Source organism: Trachymyrmex cornetzi, unplaced genomic scaffold (assembly GCF_001594075.2).
Source record: "Trachymyrmex cornetzi isolate Tcor2-1 unplaced genomic scaffold, Tcor1.1 scaffold203, whole genome shotgun sequence".
In the NCBI taxonomy this organism is placed as follows: Eukaryota; Metazoa; Arthropoda; class Insecta; order Hymenoptera; family Formicidae; genus Trachymyrmex; species Trachymyrmex cornetzi.
The window spans coordinates 396,707-416,126 of NW_017296669.1; the positions used below are offsets into that span (position 1 = coordinate 396,707).

The 19,420-nt window shown below is 39.2% G+C and overlaps 1 protein-coding gene across 4 annotated transcripts in view; it reads right to left on the reverse strand.

Moving 5' to 3' along the window:
- Positions 1–19,420, reverse strand: part of hth (Meis homeobox homothorax) — a 446,666-nt gene that overhangs the window by 25,033 nt on the left and 402,213 nt on the right. The window lies entirely within an intron of this gene.

A 19,420-nucleotide genomic window follows, 5' to 3' on the forward strand; every position in this document is an offset into this window, starting at 1 on the left:
TAAAACGTGTAATAATAGGTACTTGAAATATCAAAGTACAATTTCTAATCTTCATTTGCACACAAATCAGTTCTAAATGAGAAATATAATAAAAAATACGTTAAGTGGTACGCATTTAGCAACTTTCCCCTATATAAAGAGAATAAAGAATTCTTTTTTTCTTTTACTTTCATAAATTTTTCTTGCAAATATTATACTTTACACCTTTTCATCTCCTTTGCGTTTTACATGCGATATACGCGATGTAAGAGAAGAAGATTGTCTTGACGCAATTCGCTATCTTTGCAACAATCAAGAAAAAGCGAACTGCAACTGGTTCGGGAAATGAGCGAGTAAAAACGGAAAAATCCGGTAAAGAGGAAGAAAATCCTCGATACGTCATTAGCCGCGTTGAAGAAGCTTCCATGTGAACGCTTTCCGAACAATAGATCTGCGGTCTGTTTCGATGTTGGTCGAAGTCCAAGAGGGTAGTAAGTTCAATATAGTATGAGATAGGAACAACCAGGGAGGAACGGTGGTAGAATGAGCGAAACACGAAGAGGAAGGGCGTACGTCAGCCGACGTCAGCGTCGCGGCGCCCTAATGGGCGCAGACGCCGGAAGTGATTGGGTTTCTGCTCGACTGACTCGAGCACACCCCCTTCCCGTCGTAGAATACTCCAGTTCCCTGCCAGAAGGGATGAGGAGGACATAAGCAAGTCCCGAAGAAGCGATGGTACCCCCTCGCTTGTTTGCAGCACATCTTTCTTGCTTAGTCTCACGTCTGGCCGACTCTCACAGGAAAATCTTATGAATAATAATTATTAAACTCTCTTCGCATTTCGCTCTTGTACATGGATCCACATGGCCATTGTTGCAGTTAAGACGCAGAGAGTGTCCATAAGTTATTCGACAAGTCACCAAAAGTCAAAAGAGCTTCGTTCGATTGAATGAGTAGTAAAGGACTTTACAAGTGATCAGAACGTATGTGCATGTAGAGGCATAGAAATAACCATAAATTATAATATTGTCAATCAGGGATATCTAAATGCGTTATCAATATCTTCAGATTATGTATTGAGATATTTATATCAATATCGTTTTATAATACAATATTTATTATATACATCCAGTGTTATACTGAATATAAAACACAAACATATACTGATTCAACTATCGGATTATAAATGTTTTAATAAAAGAAGAAAAGCTGCATACAAATTTTTTTAACAATATATAAATCTTTCTTTGTAAGAGAAAGTTAGATACATAAATATAAAACTGTAACAAATAAATTTCTATTTATTTACATATTCAGGTAAAAATCATGTAAAAAAGTTCTCTTTAACATTAGAAAATTCTGAATATAATAATGCGGTGCAAATATGAATGCAATACAATAAATAATTAGATGTAATCGTTTCAGAGTCAAATTCTCGACTAGTCAGACGAAAGAGTATCGTTGCGCGAATATGAAACCAAGGGTCCCTCTCTAGTCCCCACATATTCCCAAGCGCCTCTGATTCCTCTTTGGCGAGGTAGGCAACGTGTCACAACCAGCTGACTACCACTAACCACCCCCGCTTTTCCACTTTAGCAGCCACCATCGCAGCTGAAATATAGCTCGAACAATGGTGCACAACCTTCTAACCGAAATGAGAAAGAGAAAGAAGAGACTTACACAGAGGAAAACGATGAGCGAACTGCCCAAATTCTCTTCCAAGAGTTTAGCCGTCTGGTGTCCTAGCGAAAATCAAATGGAAAACTTGGGCTTGTCACGTTGCAGGGACTTTTTCTTATATGCATCTCTTTTTTATATTCATAAATATAAATAAAATGTTAAGTTATATTGTTTGTGTTAATAAATCTTTTAATGAAGAAATAGTAAAAATTTAGATATTAAAATTATAAATATACATTTCTGAGACTTGAAACTAAAATATTCATTACAACTATAGTACGTTATAAAATAATTGTCACTCTTAATCGATCATGAATCAAAAAAACCTTTCCTCTTGAAGGGAAGAACTCCTCCTTCTCTGTGCGTCGTGAAACAAATTTACTCCTGAGAAAACTTAACGCGTTTAGATATACGGTAGGATGAAGAATAGGTCCAATTACTTTATTATTAAATTTTAACTTTGTAAAACAAAGATGCTATTGAAATTGGTTATCTTCGAAATGAACGCAAGCGCATCTCAAAAGCTCCCTTGTAGTAAAACATAACAAATATATTATAAAGTGTACAATTTTTCAATATTTTGACTATAAATGTTAGACTTATTTAAAATTATAAATATTCTTTAAAATAAAAGTATTTAGGAGAAATATAAAAAATTTCAAAATTCCAGGCTCTTTTATTTTTTCTTCACTTTTTCAAGCTTTTAATGACCAATTTAAATTTTCGTAACTTCAAAATTTTTTAGATTTTCTAGATCTGCGGCAACCCTCGTTTCTCAATACAAAAATAAGATATTTTGTTTTTGTTCTTTATACTATCTATTAAAAGCGTTACAATTTTCATCGACTGAAATGAAAAACTATTAACAAATGGCAAAGTAAATCAGATGCCGAGCGGACAAATTGAATAAACGAGCAGCTCGGAAATCGCGCTAATGAATTACAAACAGAATTTCAAAAAGCGTACGAGAATTATTGACGAATCGCTGACAGACGGAATTTACCTTACTTTTTACGGATATATATTGTGCGTGTGCATATATATATATATATATATATATAAAACATATTTCTGCAAGGAAAAGACAAAAATACAGTATTCAATTGGAGAACGGATGTCTCTCATATGCCTTTTCAAATCGTAATTTAGTGCACTTCGAGCAAATGCATGAATAATGCCTATTTTTGCTTATATACATATATACGATATACACAATTCTCTCTATCGATTCATATAATATTTAAGAAATTTTAAGGTAGTAAAATGACAATAAAACAAGTTGCAAATTGATTCTTCCATTCTTTTGAAATTCTCTTTTCATGTCCCCCCTTTGCGGTCTCTCTCTCTCTCTCTCTCTCTCTCTCTCTCTCTCTCTCTCACTAAAAATTGTCCAAATATAATAAAAAATTAACGATATATATAAATAATCAGTAACATATATTTCCTCTTTATTTAGTCAGCAAAAACATTATAAAGTATGCTTTATATTTATTTCATTGCTACAATTAATTTTTAATGAATTATTGCACAATGAATATCTATAATCATTTCTAATAAAAAGATAATTTTATTGAAAGAATAGTACGTATATTTGTTAGCTAGAGAGATTTTTTTTAATAATGCAGCAAGAAGCAAAAAGCACGAGAGAAGGGCTTCCTTCATCGTTGTGCGAGTGCGTGAGTGGAGTAACGATGATTACTGTCGCGCTAGCAGCATTTACTCTCCGACGGCATTCGCAATTATCGGGGAGCTTCCATTAGTTAACTGCAGTCGATACGCAGTGCACCGGGTCCTCGCATCAAAACATCATTACTGCCCGAACACGAGAGCGCGAGAGCTGCCGTACTCGCAGTACTATTGGTAATCAATTTCGCTCCCGTGGCGTACTACTGGCGAGAGCCGCGTTAATGTGAAGCCTCAGCGTTCGCGTCGCATTACGGGAAATCGAAAAGGCAGTCTCGTAATGATTACGCGTTAGAAAACGGATCGACTGACGTGTAGGTAGGTGAGTTGCCATAAAAAGACTGTTTTAATTAGAAACTGAATAAATGCGCGTGAGTTAAAATAATTTTCATCGTTAAAGGAGAAAATAGATTAAAATAGGTAAAAAATAATGCTTAAGAGAATGGTATTGCATTATTATTATTATTGTTAACATATTATCAATATTTATTATTATTATTAAACCTCGTGGAATATATTGCTTTACGTAACGAGGGTTTCAATCAATATAGTGAAGTAATAACGGTGCAATTATTTTTATTGAATCGGACTGCTACATACGACCTGTGGAGTTGGATTATTTATGTAATTATCCCTTCCTGCACCATAGTTAATGAGGAAACATAGTTAATGAGGATCTGACCTCGCAATCCAATCGACAATCGATTTTTGTCTGTATAAAATTACCTCTAGTCTCACTAATGCGAATTGCCGTTGCATCAGAGAAAACAGCCGTCATAAGCATTACATTCCAGAAAACGAATACTTATTAGGAGTTGGTCGTATAGATAAAACATTAATAGGAACATACACTGTTTCGTATCTTATTTAAAACCTACAATCGTTGTATAAATAATTTAATAATTATTCATTATAATAATTATAACAAACTTTATAATAGACAAATCGATATAATTTACTCAAATCACAGAATTAAAAAAATATATTCTCTTTCTTTCCTTCTCTTTCAGCGATTGAGTTATAAAGTAAAAGGACACAAAGCACAACGTGTGTGTGTAGCCTCTCTTTAAGTCTTCGTACGCCCATTTTTTCAGGATAATTTTATTGCATCAACAAAAAGGTAAGGTCACCGCTTGAGCTCGCGCGATCAAACGAAGGGATATAAATCTGAGCGTTCATAAGACTAGCGTCGTGCCAGTGCATTTACGATCGATAAAATCATTTTATCCGAATATAATGCACTGGTCGATTCATATACCGCTCCTGGCGAGTTCTTCCTTTTTTTTTACTTTCCGTTTTGTTCTCTCTCGCGCCGCCGATCGTAATCGTGATTTTATTGTACTCAGCCTGGTTACGTCTAACCTGCACATTGATGGATCTCCTCGAAAGTGCGGAATTCACGAACGAATCGTATCCTACACAATATATAATTCCTATTCGACAAATTAAATGAGCATGTGAGGACCGTCAGTATATCCTTCCTTTGTAATCGAGTTTTTTGCAGGGGTCGTTGACAAAATTGCAAGGTGCACTCTTGACAATTTTGGAAACCGAGAGTTGCTGTCCAGATTAAAAATTTGTATTTAAGATTGTTACACATCGAATTAAACAAGTATTCAAGATTTATGCAAACATTTGCATTGCATTTTCTTCTAATCTTAAAATTACCCAAGTGGAAATTTACAACTGGCGCGATATCGCGCCAATACTGCGTTAAGGATTTGGTACTGGCTCAGTATTGGCATATTACTGGATTAATAACAATGAGTTCTGGCATTATTTCGAAAGGTAACTTGGCTGGGTATTGACAACCAGTATTAAGACAGTATTGTAGACAGTACTGTGCCAGTACTAAGCCAGTACCGTCCCAATCCTCGGAATAAATTCTTACTCTATTGATAGCCAATACTCGAGAGTCTGTACTGTGCCAGTAGTAAGCTAGTATTATGCCGATAATTGGTACCGTACTGACCAGCAGTACTGGTGTTACTTACTATTTACAACTACTGCGGTATCGCGCCATTTGTAAAATCCGGCATATGTTCAACTTTTCCACTTGGGTATGTGCGATGAAGTTGTCATCATTGCCTATTTGAATTATAATTTTATTAAAAAGTATGTTCAACAAAAGTTAAAAGGTGAAAATATTGAAAGGAGAGAGAGAGAGAGAGAGAGAGAGAGAGAGAGAGAGTCCTGCGACAGTGAAAGATTTCACATCACAGCATGAGTAAACTTGATGCTGAATTCCCGGTGGCCGCAGGGGCGTAACGATATAAACGCCGAGAACGCGGGACCGGCGATCGCGCGTATCGGATACGCGTAGACGGGTTATGTGTGTCAACAAAGCGATTTAACACGCGACGTGTCACTGATAGCTCCCGCCGCCGCAGCGGCCGCATGGCTGCCTGCGTCGCATCGACGTGCTCGGCTGGACGTGTGCACCTCGGCTGCGTTTAATCTATGACTCTGCTGGAACGCTTTTTCGGAAAATTCCTATCCCGCGTACCGTTCACTTCCTCCCTCTCTGTTCTCCTCTCCCCGCGTTATCCCCGAGCTTTCCTGCGTCCCCAAACCCCTCTTCCCTTCCCCTTCCCGAAATTTATATAATTGTTTTGCCGGGATCGCCACTAAATCGTGCCGTGGAACGCGATAGCGCCGGCGCTGTTTCGCGTTGATGTTGATGGCCGCATCGGTGATCTCACCAATAAAAGGATCGAGGGGTAACATCCGCAACGCTCGATATCTGCGTATCTACCATTCGTAACATCACTTCGCCTGCCCGATGCATGCCATGCGTAGAGTCCTCCGATTTTTTACACGGCAAGTCTTGCTCTAGAGCGATTGTTTTCCGGTGTAAGCGTAGCACATAACGATTGTTAAATTCGAGATTGTCTCTGTAAGACTGACAAGTCCGGAAATAAAGAAAAACATCTCTTCTTTATTTCATGACGTAACTTCAGATCCCTGATAAATAAGTGTATTGTCGTCAGAGTAATTTCAACGCAACGGATTGACGACTTAAGAATTTAACGTAATGGGGCAGATATCGGGACACGTTGCAGCCATTTCAGACTCCAGCCCAACCCTGAGAGCGAAATAGAACTGCTCGTTTCGTGAAAGGCGTGTTATTGGGTTCACAGCTGTCGCAACCCTCGCCGGTTGTGGGGTAGCAAAGTACTCGAGTCGATTGTCACCGGCCACCTCGTTGCCGGGGTCAGACTCATCTCGTCGCCGTCGCCGTCGCGTCGTCATCGCATCGAGGGCTGATACTACCCGCTTGGGCGCTTGTGCGCGTCACACCTAATACCCTCGCCATCTACTTTCCTCCATACGCTACGATCCCTAGCTATACCCCCTAGCTATAGCCTGATTTTCACTCTATCCCCCGAGTGGCACCCGCGCAACGTTAGAGTCGTTAGACTGAGGCGTCAGCTTGTACAGTCTCTTAAACTCTGGCTACGAAGCCACTATATGTACCAACTGCTGACGCCGTTATAAACTGCCAACCGCCCTTTCCGTCTTCTCATCTCCGTACTCGCGCGCGATATCCATGTGGATGGTAGAAATGGCGAAACTCTTGTTATCTGCATGTCTGACGTAGATATATATATTAGATTAAACTCTCTAAATATATACCTATACAGACAGAAACTGACAATACAGTCTCTTCAGTCTTTTAACTTATTTTTCAAGATTTAGGCCCGTTTTCACAATATATAGTTACCTAAAGATTAAAAGTTACCTACAGATTTATGAATGAAATTCATTCATAAATTTCTTGGATACCTTTAATCTTTAGGTAACTGTATATTGTGAAATCGGGCCTTAGAATTATATTTTTCAAAGTGTAAAATTTAGAAAATGTAATCTATTCTAATCTTAAAAAGCGATACTTACGTTTTAGAATCATTTATATATATTTTTTTTTCTACTACACATTATATATACATATATATAAAATATATATGATAATTTATCAATAAATCTTTCATAACGTTCTCTCTAAACAATATATTTTATATTTTTTGACCGTATATTTGAGAAACTCAATTAATACTAGAATGTAACTGCCTATTACGGTCGGAGCTGGATCTTCGTTGCTTTAAATAATTCAATCTTGAATTACTAATATATACTACATATATATACTACATTCTAGTATTAATTGAGTTTCTCAAATATACGGTCAAAAAATATAAAATATATTGTTTAGATTACGTCGCCTGAAAGAAAGACGTTGTTTCCTTAGTATACCGATTATTGCGAAGAATATTACTAAGGCCTCGGTAGTCTAATGGCTCAGGACGCTCGTACGGTTTACAAGAGATCCGGGTTCAAGTCCCGGCCGAGGTAATATTTTTCGCAATAAATTTATTAATAGTTTTTATAGATTAACATCTTTATAATATATGATGCTTGATGGTAGCATCAAATTATTAAAAATTGCTTGTCAATTTAATTCGCGATTACTAGAGTAGTTTTAATTGCGTTTATTTAGTCCGGAAAAACAATTCGACGCGCAGTTTGAAAAAGACTACAATATGGTATATATGCAAGTACATATGTAGTATATATTAGTAATTCAAGATTGAATTATTTAAAGCAACGAAGATCCAGCTCCGACCGTAATAGGCAGTTAGATTCTAGTATTAATTGAGTTCTCTCTAAAGTTGCAATTTAAATAAAATACTATTAGTTATTATTGAATAGCCGCTTATCGTCGTTTACAAAGAGAAATTGCGCGAAACCGGTAAGCAACTACCGCAGTTACCACGTCGTTTCTGACGCAAATACGGTCGTTGTTTAGGCAGGTAATAGTATAGTCGTCTCGTTACTTATACCAGGACACGCAGTCTCTGACCGATCTCGGTAATCTCCGGACACGGTTTATCCCAGGTCTCCCGGCGCGTTTTATTTAGATTTCACGAAAACGCAGAGCATCGGATGGAAGATAAGGGGCCGTTTAGATTGACCGCTCGTCCTCAGGACGGCCCTAAAGTGCCACGTTTACCATCTCACGGCCGTGAAATCTTTTCCCTACATCTTCCTTCACCATCAGCGACACTACGAGCGTATACAAGAGCATATACATCCTCCTCGAAGAGGCGAGCAGTCGCGTTTCTCATTCTGGATTACGACTTCCTCCCTCTTGCGACCTCCGTCCTTGCTCGAGTGTCTTTGTGTTCCCATTACGACGTTCACCTTACAAGCGCGTGTACGCTTCACATCAGGCTGTCGGAGGCCTCGAGCTTGGTCCACGATAACAATGAGGAAACCACGATATGATTTTCGAGTCCGGAGATTTAGAGGTCAGTGATATAAAGAAATAAAATACACGTCAGTTCGCGACCTGCACAGGGGAGGCAGGCTCGACATTAGAGATGGATCGAAATTTTTATCCGCGCAAAATAGAATTTGCGAGCATGGTTTATGGGTTTATGCCGCGGGAGGATTCACGCGGTCCGAACAGTTTTTTTTTTATATTTGTATGGTCTTTTTCTCTCCTTTCCACAATCCCGTGCCGCACGCCTCCGCGGAGCGCACTGTAGGGGCTCAGCCGTGTGCGCGGAATTTGAATCCTCTTGTAATAAAATCCGGGTTTTATGCGACGGCCTACGATATCCAGCTCGCGCTCGCGTGCGGCTCGCGCACATTTACCCGCGAAAAAGTGAAATGTATACAGGTAGGTTACATATGTACGGGCGGGGATACCTGTCCCCATTCACTTGTCTGGATATAAGTGTCGCCCGTTGCACACGAGCCACCGCATTTCGTCCGGCAGATGTAAATAATACCATGAAATCGCTACCAGATACCTATGTCTTTTTTGCCATTTTCTTCCTTTTTGCTTTCTCATCCAATCGCGCTCCATTCACCCACACGAATGCTTCGTGCATGGATCGTACGTTGCCAAATGCATCGACATACAGTCTTGTAAACGTAAAAATCGGTAATGATAATTATAATAGCCATTTCCTATTTTTACTATCGTGATATAAATAAAATAATTGCATTACAATTAGAAAATGATTAAAAATAATAATATCTTCTCCTATTAACAAAATTATAATCGTATGATTTGTATTACTTTATGGAACCCATTCTCTTTATTCGTCTCACATTGCAATGTACATTTTTCTTATAAGAATGTGATTCCTCAAAACGGCGTGTACCTATATCATAAAACAAATATAATGGAAAAATCCAGTCAAGTTTAGCATGTAACAAGTACGTACCAATGCTGACGAAAAGTCAATTATTTATCGACTCGATTGCGAATATCTGTTCACTTTTGTCGTGGCACTTATGTCCGTCATGATGCTTATATACTGCTTATAAGATGCAAAAAAAAAAGAAAAAAAGAAAAAGAAGATAAAAAAGAGAAAAATGGAAGGTAGAAAGTAAGAAGATTGCAAAGATTGGCGGAGTCCTGCAAGTCTTCCGGTAATTTGTAATTCGCAGGTGGGAAGCGAGGAGATCCAAGATAGCAGGAAGATTTAGTAGAGATGAGCATGGTCGGCGACATGGCGTCGCTTGTCTGAGGTTTTTGCGGGCGATGTACTGATGTCATATGTGACTTTAACGAGAGGAAATTTAGAACCATGTGATGCAATTCTTTGCATCATTCAACATCGTCCATATTACAGTTTAATAAAGATATAGGATTAGTTTGTGTTTTTCTCTGTATTTTATGATCTTCATATTTGACGAAATGATTGCGTCATGTGCATAGAACTGAATTTTTCTGTAATTAATAACCGGTTAAAATCTTCTTATGGGAAACAATTATATCCATCTACTAAACTAATTAAATCCATCGTTATCAAAATGGAAATAATTAAATATCATAAAAAAGTATGTACATATATTTAAACCTTCGATTTTGTAATTTTATTTAACTGGTTAAAATTCTACATGTTATATTGGCGAATTATAACAAACAACTTTTTAAAATATAAAAATCATGCTCAGCCTCAAATAACATAATCTCTCATTAACTGGCACAAATTCACGTCGTACGTGATGTAGGACTAGCAGTGCAACGCAGCATCCAGGGTGGCGTATAATTACTCGGAATAGGCGGGGGCGCAAACGTTGATAGCGAAGTCGAAGTAAATCGGATTACTCGGATATCATCTGCGTAATGTATGTATGCAGGCATGTATACACGACGGCTGTATATACAGGATGGTGCGCGGCAGGAAAGGGAGGACGACGGCAACAGTATAGTGACGGCGGTAGGGTACGCTTCTCCGCTCGAGGGAAATAAGGGTGGTGCGACCCGGGAGATAAAGGGTGCACCGAACGGGCGGAGGGCGCCCTGGCTACGACATGTTTTTCTAGACAATTTGTTCGGCAACATTAATCACCGAGAGCATCGCGAGACGCGGGCGTTAGTAGAAAGGGGTCGTTGTCGTGGAAAACGCTACGATCTTTGCTATTCTTTACAAGCGATTCATGCGAATGGCGCATATCATGTGCGTACCAAAGAGAAAGGAAATAAAATTTCGCATACAGATAATCGATATAATTAAATAATAATAAACAAAAAGGTAAATTTCGCACGATTGTCGTGCACCACAGACTCTTGCAAAAAAGTCACACGTTCTCGCGGATCGATCAAAATGTCCCAATTACGTTCTCGTATACGTGGAGAATTAGTGATTCGGAGAGAATGGGTTCCCGCTGGTTCACGAAAATTACGTTCCTTATCGAGCGTACGCTCGTAACTTCAGATTAATCCGCATTTATATTTTAAGCCGCGTGCCCCGGCCACGTATTCGAAGCGCTCGCTGCAGCGACGTCGCTTCCACCGCCTCCTTTACTTCCACGCAAACTACGACGCAACACACAATACCGTGAGATGATTATCTGGAAAACTAATTTCGCCGACGCGCGTGTTGTTGCTCGCCACTACCCTCTACCGTCCGTGCATTGCCCTTCAACTCCCTCGCTGTTGCATCGCAGCTTAGATCGACCCAGCTGAAGATGGCGGACAACGAGAAAACGGATGGACATTGTTGCAATCAAAACCGAGAAAGAAATTTAGATTAGTCGTGTTTCCAGTGCTTCTTTCGCCCCTCACTACTCCTTGTGCTCTCTCACTCTTTTCACCTTATCTATTAATTAACGAAAGTCAATAATTTAGGCATTAATGTTCTATATTAATTACATTTTTACAATGTTTCACATGTTTTTAACTCATTTTATTGTTTTCAACATGTTTTCTCACATTATTTTTTCAATTAAACAATTATTTCTTATTTTTTTCTGTAAGTTGGATATTAATATGAGACTAATTATTATATAACAAAAATATTAAAATCGCATTTGAACTTTAAAAGAAATTCTTGACTTGAATTCTTGATGCGCGATGCTGCTTGACAGTAAAAAAGTAATCAATCTTACAAAATATATAGCCAAGTACCTATATTAAAAATGTATTCCATATGATTGCTTCTTCCCGCTGATATATATATATATATATATATATGTATATATCTCCACTGGCATAACGCACTGTAATTTCCAGTAGAGTCCAGAACGGTCGTGCGTGAGAGCTCACAAATTTCAACATGCATGACACTTGTACGCAGCGCGTGCAAACTGCGTACGCACGTTCGGTACGAGGCTATTTGTAATTTTCATTATCTTAGCGTAAAGAGGAACATTTAAGCGTCGCGGCACGTAGAGAGTTAATAGGCAAACCAGTCCTTTGGGCATGGGAGCGCAAGGTTCGTTTTTGAGGGTCGATACGAATTGTCTTTCTCCCTCGTACGCTCTCATTCTTCTAGTTGTTCTTGTGATTGAATATATGCAGTGAAGACAGGGATATTCCTATATCCTTAAACATCACAGATAACGTATCTTTTTGACAAAAGTAAAAAGCCAACATTAAGAAATGTCTAGGTTACGATTATTACTGATAACATGAAATATCAGATTATGTGTAAATCATGTGTTTTGAAAAAGAAAGTTTACTCGCAGCGATAGGACATTGTTTCCAAATTTTCTCATTAGTATTACGTTATAATAATTGAAAAGTTATAAAATCTGTTAAGAATTTGTGGTAATCCCCAACGGTGATTGTTCAAGATAACTATGCGGTTCTCGACAGCTGGCCATTCCTGTTTGTTGATTCCAAGCGCGACGCCAAATGTCGTTTTCGGACGTAACAACAATTTCCCAAAATCTGACGAAATTGGCCCCCAAGGCCGAGGGAACGGGAGACTATGGACGGCCACGTAACGGCGTTTATTGGCTGCTTTAAGGCCGTTTCTATGCGCGACACATTGTCGCTAAATAACGCGCAAGGGCCGGTTTGCTCTCCGATATCCTTGCAGTCTCCAAGTTCCAACCCCATAGCTCCAAGCGAGGCTCCAAGATTTCTCCATTGCTCTCTCTCTTTCTCACACACACACACACACACACACACACACACACACACACACACACACACACACACACACACACACAAACACACACAAAACATACACATGGCATATATCGCATATTCTCCATGTCCGCGGGTTTAGTCGTCGACATAGCGTGGTTGCTTGTATAATAGTATGAAATATAGTGGACCTCGACCAATATGCGGACCAAAGCTGTGCAGATTCAGACAAGACGATTGTCTGGCAGACAATCTACTTTTCCATGAAAAAGGAAGAAAGCAAAGAGAAAGATAATGTAATATAATAATTGGAATAATTTTGCAAGCCATCATGCAATATTGATGTATTGATATAAATTATAATATAATCAGCTATTATATATTATAAAATAAAAATGTAACAAATAATTTTCAAACAATTTTATTACTAGATAAAGAAACAGTGTATCCATTTGAGCATTCTCAAATCAGAAAAATTGACATCTTTCTAAAACGTAAAGTACATAGAAATAAAATTATTACTAATTTATTCAACATCTTTTCCAAAATTTATCATACATCTATAATACTTTGGCGATTTACGAATATAGGTAAATTAATAATACTTTGGTAACAATCAACTTTTATTCGAGTGATTGAAAATCAGTTTCATGCAGAAATCATTATTTTAATGAAATGGCTTAAAAGCATACATATTTAGAGACAAAGAACCGCGACACGTATTTGGGCCGCCATCACGGCGCAACTGCGCCATTCCGGTACATTAGGAGCAGAGCATAAAGCAATTTTCTGTCCATCGTCCCTCTTTACCGTGCATCGTCGAGGACGCAGAATTACTCACACGTAACACGCATCGGACGGACACACAGACGAGCGCATAACGGCGGGGTGACTATGAAAGGGTCGAACTCACTCATCCCTCCATTCCGCACCGCCATGTTAAGCGTATAGCGAAGGGGTAATTCTCATTTGGGTGTAATCGCGCTCGCAAAACTCCATCACACTTTCCTAATAGAGCCCATGAGGGAACACGCGAGGCGAATAGCTCTTCGCGCGCAACCGTTATATCGACTTTGACATTATATTTCTATGCTCTGTGTAGAGATGCACAACAAAAAATGCTACTGAAAAGTTAAAATATTAATACAATAATAGGACTCGTCATTATATAAATTGAATAAGAAACAAATTGGAAAAATGTATCATTAGCTAGGAGCCAGCGCGGTAAGCAGCGCGCATCTTGGATTTGACTTATTGTTAATTTAATATTTCTTCTTCATTGAAATGATACAATAAATGTTTCGACTCAATATCGGGCCAGTGTATCTCAGTGTACAAATCAGTTACAAATTGTAGGTATCCACTTAGATTTTTGTAAAGTTATAAGTTTGTGCGTGCTTCTCTATAATCTCGAGCTCCCTCATATCTATTATTTGTAGTAAGGTAAGTGTCGTTCACAATCAGTTGCCAAACCTAATTTATAACTGTGATTTGTTATATACATTAAGAATGACCCGATATTGAGTCGAAACATTTATTGTATCATCATCTCAATGAAGAAGAAATATTAAATTAAAACAAATCCAAGATGCGACTATTACCGCGCTGACAGTTCTCCTAATAGTTCTTTTTCAATTTGTTATTTAATTTAGAAAGTTAAATAAATAAAAAGCATTCTAAGTACATATATTCAATACACATTATAAGCTACGAACAACTGATACCTGTTCATATTGCGCAAAAAGAATTTATAATTGTATATGATAATTTAGTTTCGTAAAGAATAAAACTTCTCAAAACAAATTGATAAGCAATCGGTTTAATAGAATTCATATTCAAACCGCGTGCGCTCTCGTGCACTTACAACGGAAATTTACAACCGCGATCTACGATATTCCTAAAACCTTTCTCAGATCAAATTTCGATGAAACTATCCCATAACTATCGGACTGCCGTTTTCGCCGGCAATTTCATTTTGAAAAACCGAGCGTTGGAACAGCCACACGTGCTGCACCCGCCGTTCATGCGGATTTTACATATTTCTTTCGTAGCAAACTCAGTTTTCGCGATAGCGTAAAAAGGAGGCAGGACGCAGGTGCGGCGAATTCAAGATCGAGATTATCGAAGAACCAAACCGGAAACCGGTATCCTAGGCACGGAGCCTCCTCTATCACTCGATGCGAAGAGAGTTACCGTTGCCGCCGCCATTGCTCGTACAACGTTGTACGTAGCAAACATCCGCGCGCAGTTTCCGGAACGCTGCCTGCCCTCCGCTGCCAGTTTCTCCCCCTTCCCCTTCTCCACCACGTCTGCCATCACATAACTCCTTCTCCTTACCGTCTATAACCGAATTCAGCATGGAAACGCGAAACACGCGTCCACGAAGCGGAAGATGCTACGTCCCAGGACCCGAAGATAATCCCGGTTAACGATTGCTCCGGCAATTACACTGCTGGATGAGATAACGGGAAGTCGTTATTTGAATTCCTTCAAGAGACAGTCTGAGCGATCTGAGAGATTGGAGACTGAAATACATGTTTAGAAAGATATCGTTGAAGGCCATGAGTGATGTACTTAAACATTTATAGTATATCTCTCGTCATTGAATTTTAGATAATAGATAGATAGAGGAGTTGAAAATTCTATTTTTGCAATAGCAATCCTATTATAACAATGATAATTATTTTAATTTAATTGTAATATGAATATTTCGAAATTACAATATTTAAGTAAGTACTCTATTAATTAACGTACTTAACATTATACAATGTGAAATATAAAAACGAATATTGTATACTTAAACGGATATATTTAACATTTTATTAAATATTACCGTGCCAATTACAGAATAAGTTTTTCTTCTCTTAATTTAATATATTGATGTTTCAAACATATAATATAATATAATATAATATAATATAATATAATATAATATAATATAATAATATAATATGTCAACTTTTTAATAGTTTTCCACCGATTCCGTTTCGAAAAAATTATACCATACTAATTTATGAAGAGTTATGAATATTGTGGATTATATTATTAATCTTTTGTAACTACGGTTCCCTCTTCTTTATCAACTAGAAACTATAAGAAGATTTGCTTAGAGGGCTCTGCAAGAACGAATAATTTTAATGCATGCAGTTTACATCGCGCGAATAAATAGGCGAGTTCGGCTGGTCGGGGATGGCTTAGTTGCCACGATGGCACACCTGTGGAGCAAATTTACGAAATGTTTACGACCGTCTAAAGGGGCGTCCGATCCCGGTCCTTTGCCATCCCCGAATGTTGTCCCTCCGAGCGCACAATGCCGCGCCATTCGCTATTATTACGTCGTTGTTATCACCACCTCGCGGAAGCAACGGAGATCCTTCCTCTTTTCATCTATCGTTTGCTCTTCGCCTCGCTTGTTTACCTCTCTTCTCTTTGTACTATACGTTCATATCTGTATTTCATCTCTCTGGAATCTTCCGAGCAATTTCAAGCTTTTCCGCTTGTAATGAATACAACATTGATAACAAAATATTTCTCGCGCAGATTATCAATCTTCCAACGATATGATGTTTTTTATTTATGGGAATCTCGGTGAAGTACGATCGACGATAGTTGCCGAGCAAATTAATCGCCGTTCGTTACTTAACAAAGTATGCTCGCGCTTACAATTGGATTTTATTTATGGATTTTATTCAGAATGTATATAGGTATATCAATTACAAAAGGCGTGCTCGGAAAGCGCGAGAAGATTGGCCCTCTTCCTTCGACTCTCGGAACCGACCTGACCTCCCTCTCCTTTCATCCTGAGTTATGAATGTTCCCAATTACATCTTAAAAGCTGTGCTCCATTAATTTTCACAGCTGCTGCCGCTTAATTGGGAGCCCGGGCCGATAATAAACCCTGGAGCTTGCACCCGGGGCCCACTACTGCGTTTATGGCCTGCGAGAGTTCCATGGGATTGCCGTCTTCGCAGACGATCGCATCGATCGACCACTAGTTTACCCTTGTCGCTCGCTGTCGTTTTCCTTTACGACTCTGACCTTGATTCGGGTAGACGTCAGTAGGGTAACCGCGGAACTTGCTGTCGACGTTGCTTTCAGGGAATCGATAATAGACGGTATCCGTACATCCGTGAGCACGAGAGCGAAACATTTCGTTTACGTCGCAGGAGATGTCTCATTTCTAATCGCATGCGAAAATCTCGTTATGACCTTACAGTCATCACTCGTAGGCTACCATGACTTTTATGATCGCAACATTTAAAAAAACGCGATGTATTACTGTGATTCTCGGAAAACTTAATTGACAAATTTGTCACGACGATCGTTCAATGGCGCATCGAAAAAACTGTTAACTTTCTTTTAATTAGTTAACGTCCGTGAACATTGCAGCAGCGCGAATGTCTTAAGCGGTGTCTATTGCTAAATCGGTAATAAAACTAAATCTACATTTGCAAAAGATTTATAGAGCGTATTCAATTTATGGATGACGATATTGACGATTTCCTAATCATAAGTAAGAACTAAAGATATTCGAATGCATAACATTATCGCTTATTAGTCTCGGCTATCGTATATTTAACGTGTATATATTAGAGCTTTTTTCTTTTAGGTTACTTTACGATGACTAACAAATTTACGATATCAAAATATACTTCCATGCAGCTGCATGAGCGAGAATGATTACGTTTGCATAAACACATAATGATTCGATCGTGGCGACGATGAGCTAACATCCATAATAATATTTCACAAATTTTTGCAGCGTTTCTCCAAGGAGGTCTGACCGATCAAGGAGTCGGGATAAATTCGACATGGTCATCGTGGCATCGACCATCAAACCGGTATTAAAAATAACTGATAGGGTCATGGCAGCGATTTGCATGCGCTCGTTACTTGGGCCGGCTGCATCTCGTATGGAAAAAAAAAGAGAAAGAAAACGATGATAGCGCTAGCTAACACGCGCGAGCATCGAGCTTAAACCATCATCGCATACCTGCTAATACCGGCAATATCTTTGTCGCGGTATGCCGAGGCCGCAGTAAGAGAGAAAGAGAGAGAGAGGAAGAACCCTCCGCGAAGACGAGTTCGAACGTCGTAGTGCAACTTTGTGCAAGAACATGGAAGCTTCGCTCGTCTCTTTTCTCTTTCGCTCTTTTTCTTTGTTGAACATGCGTTGGAAGTGCCGCGTTCCACCCACCGTCGCTGCGACTTCTCCGCCGCGCCGGCTCGCAAAACGTCTCGCGGTAATATTACCCAAAGCAAACGACCAGGTAAGCCGTAGTCGCGCCACCCAAGTGGACCTTGTTAGCGCGGATATCCTCAGAGATACACCACCCAGAAACTGGAGGAGTGTATAGCGTATACTGAAACGCGTAGAGTAACGAGAGAGGAAGAAGTGCGATGTGGTTGACCGTGGGTAAACGAGAAAGTGGGTGTGCGGAAGAAATAAATAGAATTCCTCTCTTTTTGTACTCTCATTCGCTTCATCGAAATAAAAGGTAGCATCATCACACTTTTCCGGCTAAATAGAACGGACTGAGTCAATGAATATTTTTTAGTTGGTCACACCTTCACGGTCTTCTTAAATGAAAAATTCTTTTTCAAAATCATAAATGATTGCAACAGCATTTAATAAAGAAATATTTTTCTAATACAAGTATACACGTTAATTAGCATGATTATGCAACCAATATATCGAATATAAAATCTAGCTAAACCGCAGTGACCGTTTCAAGCACCATATTTATCTCAGAAATCACGGAAAGAAATAGCGAGTTTCTAGTCAAAACACGCTTCTTAGTGATTTCGACTTGTCATTCCAGTCACTTCGCTTTGAATGGTAAAGTCTGGAAAGATGAACCTAGGTTGGGAGGTTCACCGGCGGGGTTATGGGAACGAGAAGTGGGCGATAGCACGGGACCCGTTGGTGATGCATAGGTTGTCGAAGGTTGAGTCATGTGTCATTGGATCGGCTCCGAATCGGAGAGTGGCGTATGCCGTTGGGGTAGGTATATTCGATGGCGAAGCTTTCTCCCCTATGAAATAAGAAAAGCAAGAGCTAGTCGGGCAGGACGAAAGATAGAGCGAGAAGACGATAAGGAAGTTAGAAGGAGGAAAAGAAAAGCAATGAAGGAAGGAGGAATCGAAGGGGTGGTGGGGCAATGGTCCGTGAACCACCGCCATGGCGTAATGACGCGGCTCTCCTTTCAAAGATTGCATCGCAGGAAAAGCTCCGTGCGGAACTACCGTCCCCTCTCTCCCGTGTCCTCCTCCTCTTCTTGTTCCGGAACACCCTCTCCCCGAGCGAACGACCTCTTGGTTTCTCCTACAGGAATCGATACTATGGCTCCAGGAATCCGAAGGATTTTACGTTAAAATACTGCAGAAAATAATGGCCCGATATACCTTCCTCCAATGCGTGATAGCGCTTTATTCGCTCTCGTCGCGTTTCATTCCTCCCTCTTTCTTTTTTCTTACATCATCATCTGTTTTTTCTCTTGACATCACGCTTCTTTCTTCTCATCTTCTTTGTACGTCTGCCTTGGAATTCTTCGACCGAATTATCATGCACCGATATAGTGCATCCCTCTAATTGCATCTCCATCTCAATCGACTCTAACTGGAGAAAAAATTGATAGAAAAGAAATACATTCTATGCATTCTAGGGAGATAGCAGGATACGTA